This window comes from Lissotriton vulgaris, chromosome 6 (genome assembly GCF_964263255.1).
Source record: "Lissotriton vulgaris chromosome 6, aLisVul1.2, whole genome shotgun sequence".
In the NCBI taxonomy this organism is placed as follows: domain Eukaryota; kingdom Metazoa; phylum Chordata; class Amphibia; order Caudata; family Salamandridae; genus Lissotriton; species Lissotriton vulgaris.
In genome coordinates, this window is record NC_141694.1 from 1,673,280,665 (window position 1) to 1,673,285,412 (window position 4,748).

Consider the following 4,748-nt stretch of genomic DNA (forward strand, 5'->3'; position numbering starts at 1 on the left):
GAGTGCAAACAGGGACCTAGTGTTATGTGAGGTGGATCTGGTGGGCACAAACCCGGATTGATCCGGGAGGACCAGTCGGGTCATCAAGGGGGACAGTCGACCCGCTATGAGTTTTGCAAGGATTTTCGAATCAACGTTAATCAGGGACAGTGGCCTATAGGAATCGCACTCTTCTGGATCTTTAGATGGCTTCAGTAAAGCAATGATCATGGCTTCACGTAACGTGGGGGGAAGCACCGATTGTCCAAAGGAGGTGCCATACATGTCCACTAAATAAGGAGCGAGTATGTCCGCATATTGTTTATAGAATTCAGAGGTGTACCCGTCAGGGCCCGGCGCCTTGCCATTTGGTAGGGAGCTTATCACCTCGGTCACCTCCTCAACAGTGATGGGCCTAGCCAAGTACTCTCTGTGCGCATCCGATAGCCAGCCAATCGCCACGTCATGCAAATATTCATACGTTTCTTCCGCTGGCGCCGTGGGCCGTGACTGATACAGCGAGCCAAAGGAGTCAACAAAGCACTTCAATATATCTGTTGCATGTGTTTGCAATACACCCTCCCTAGATTTCACTCTAAGTATCGCTGTCGGACCCCGGCCTTCACAAATTTTCCGAGCCAGCACAGCCCCTGGCCTCCCCCCCTCGCCAAAGGTTCTAGCCACCTGTTTACGATCCAAATACTTTATTTCGGACTCCAGGAAGTCCGCATGTTCAGTGTTCAATTCGCGCAGCCTGGATAGGAGGGAAACATCCTGAGTAGCCACATACTGCGACTCCAAGTCTCTCATCTGTTGCTCACAGCGGCGGAGTTGGCCTCTGATATCTTTGAGGGCCCCTATGGTGGTGCTAATACAGACCCCTCTAATCGTGGCCTTGAATGCCTCCCAGAGGATCGTCAGTCGCCTGTGCATTAATGTCAAAATAGTCCCTTATCGCTTTTTTAATAGTGTCTGCGTATACTATGTCTGAGAGGGCCCGGGAATTAAAACGCCACTGGAAAGGAGGGGGCGTGTATCTAGGAATTTCCAATTGCAACAGGACCGGACTGTGATCTGATAATGTGCGGGGCAAGACCTGCATCTGACGAACCCATACAGCCAGGCCTTCGGAACCTAGCCAGTAATCCAACCTGGACCAGCTATTATGTGCTGCTGTTATGTGTGTGGCTCCTGGCGTTCTGGGATGCTGTAGCCTCCAAAGATCCGCCAGAGCCAGGTCTTTCATCATGTGACATACCATTTGCCTCGACTGTTTGTGTTGTTCTAGGGAATTAGAAGAACGATCCAGCCCATCTTGCAGTGTCATAGTGTCCCCTTTGCTTTTCAATCTATACATTTCACCTCTCATTTTTACTTTACAGCAGATGGAGGTCTCGGTGTTTAACTACGCCGATGACCTCCAACTTGTTTTCAACCTTTCCTCCTCTCCTTCCTCAGCCTCTAATTTCCAGAAGGTTATGCTTTTTATCCAAGGGTGGATGAACTGCAACCACCTCAAACTGAACCCGGACAAGACCGAGTTGGTTCTGACGGGGGGTGGTTGCAGTCCCTGGTCTCCTTCCTTCTGGCCCTCTGCCCTTGGCCCTTCCCCTCTTCCTGTTTCCAAGGTTAAAACCTTGGGTATTTTCATTAATCCCATGCTTACCCTTCACACACAGATCAATGCAGTTGTATCTGCTTGTTTTTTTTTCTCTGCGGATTATTCGAAGGGTTGCCCGTTTCTTCTCAACTGCTGCACTCAAGCTCATTCTCATGGCCATGGTGCTTTCGCGCCTTGACTATGGGAACGTCATCTATAACGGTGCGCCGGCTTATCTGCTATGCCGGCTTCAACAGATTCAGAATCAGGCGGCCCGCCTGATCTACGGTCTCCCCAGGTTTAATCATACGACCCCTCTGTTGCAATCTCTCCATTGGCTCCCAGTGAGGGAGAGGGCCCTTTTCAAGCTTGGGTGTATCACCTACCAGGCCAGAGCAGGGACCGCTCCCGTTTTCCTGTGTGAAGCCATTTCCCCTTACCTTCCTTCCCGAGAACTTCGTTCCACTCACTTGGCTTTTCTGTCAGTCCCTCGTTTCAGAAAACAGAAGTCCGGTGGGGCCAGATTTGCAGTGCTGGCTCCTTCCTTCTGGAACTCACTTCCATTTACTCTCAGGTCGTCACCTTCCTACCTGGAATTTCGCAAACATCTTAAAACATTTTTGTTCTCCAGATCTGTAGCTTTATAACCCTCCCTCCGTACCCACTGGTTTTTCTGCCTCCTAGCGCCATGAAACCGATTCTGGTATAAGTGCGCTCTATAAATATTTTAAAATTAAATTAAATTAATTAAATTAAATTAAATTAAAAATTAAATTATTCCAGTCCCCCCCACACAATATGTTGGTGCTATTATGTGTTTGCAAGTGGTCCCAAACTTCTCGATAGAAGTCCGGAGCGTCAGTGTTCGGCCCATATACATTAAAGAAAGTCACCCGTTGGCCCCTCAGCGTACCAGTCACCAACACGTATCTACCAGCGGGATCTTGTGTAACGTGTTGAGCTTCAAAGCCAACCCCCCGCTTAATTAAAATGATCACCCCACGGGAATAGGAAGAGTAGGAGGCTCTATACATCGCCTCCGCCCATCTCGAGCCCAATTGTGCATGTGTGTGCGGGCAAGATGTGATTCTTGTAGAAACGCTATATCTACGTTCCATCTGGTAAGGCTGGCAAAGGCCTGCCTGACTTTCCGAGGCTTCGAGAAACCCCGTATGTTCCAGGTAAGAACGTTCAGTTCTCTTCTGTTGGTATCTCTAGAACCCATCGATGTCAATTAATTCAGCACATGACATATTTATATAATCCAACGCCGCAGCAGGCAACTGACCAGGCACAGCAGAAAGCACAAGCATATCAACGGCAGGCAAACCCAGTGGGGAATCAAAAAGGATAGACATATGTAATACAGTTGGTCTTTGTGAACCTATAGTCAGCCCCCCAACCCCCATCCCACCCACTCCAGCAACCCCAACCTGCCAAAGCCATAACCCTTCAGAGCACCGGTCCCTCAAACATACAACCATAAATACAGTACCCATACTCAGAACTCTTGGTGGGTATTACCCTCATGGAGGTCCGGCAGGAGCACAATTCGCCACCCGATGGACGGGTGTGGGCGACACTATACAAACTCTGTTAATGCGTGGTCTGAAAGCCCATTAACCGCTGCACCCCCCACTCTCCAAGTACATAACAACTTTGCTGAAACATAAGTAACGAACTGCCCTCCACCCCCGCCAGCAGTGATTGGCACAACCCACACCTCTCCAAGTGTTCAGATCGCCCCATATACCAAGTGCACGAACATAGCTAACAACGATAGGTGAGGCATGTAGACGTGGCTGTATAACTGCCCGGTGCCCCCCCACTAGGCTCTCTATAGCACAGTGCAATATGTATTAGTGGCCACCGCATTCTTTGATACACAGTTAGATGGTGCCACAGTCGCCAAAGACAGGGTGAATCTACGCCAATCCGCTATGTGCCAGAAATTGCGCCAGGTAGGTTCTGTATCATGAGTCTAATCAACGCATAGAGGGGCATGGCAACATGGGGCAGCCATATTCCACAGTTACAGTGCAATAATAGAGGTGTGCAGCAGTCACCATTGTTCCAATAGACTCCAGCCCCACAGCTATACAGTCGGTGCAGTCTCAGCGCCACAGTCTACTGCTAGGAGTTCAGCACCAGGTGGGTCTGTCCAGTGTAGGCCGCAGTGGCCATGTGAATACGCATACCAGTCAACAACACAACAAAACTCACCGCTGTCCGACGAGGAATCACTGCATCAGTGTCAGTCCGAGTCTCCTTGTTGATCGTTGTGCGAGCCCGCTCTCGATTCTCGCTGCACTTTTTTTACAAAGTCTTGGGCTGCCTTGGGCGTTGGTAAGACGATTGACTTCTCTTTCCATACCACTCGGAGACGCGCTGGATATAACATGGAGTACACAATATTCAGGTCCCGCAGTTTAGCCTTCACGGAGGTGTACTCTTTCCGGGCTTGCTGGACCGCGACTGTGTGATCAGGGTAGAACTCCAGGGAGTTGCCTTGATGTTGTATCTTCCCCTTCTCTCGAGCGAGTCGAAGGATCGTGTCCCTGTCCCGGTAATTAAGGATCCGCGCCACAATCGGCCTAGGTGTGGCGCCGGGTGGCGGTCTTGGGGCCAACAACCTATGGGCTCGCTCAACTATGAAGACTGGCGATAAGGCCTCCACGCCAAAGAGGTCCTTGCACAAATTTTCGACATAGGACTCCATCCGCCCCGTGTTGGTCGTCTCCGGCAGGCCAGTGATCCGAACGTTGTTTCGCCTCGAGCGCGCTTCCAAATCCTCCTCCTTCGCTCTGATCACTTCCAGGAGTCGTTCCATACCCGCACATTTGGAGGTGGAGGCCCTCGCTTCATCCTCAACTGCGGAGATTCTTGTTTCGGCCTCATCCAAGCGTTCTCCATGTTTCTCCTGTCTAGCGGCCATGCTGTCCATCCTGCAGGTCAGGTTGTCCAACTTTCCGTTAATATCTTGCAGGTTCGATTGGATCGCCAGTAGGATCTTCTCAATGCTGCTGTTTGCTGTAGGTTCGGCGGCGCCGCCATCTTCTACCACCTCCTCTGTGGATTTTGCCGCCTTCCTGTTCTCAAAAGAGATTTTCGGCTGCTGCTTATCCGGTTTCCCCATGGTGGCTTTCGGGGAAGTCGCCTTCTTAATAGC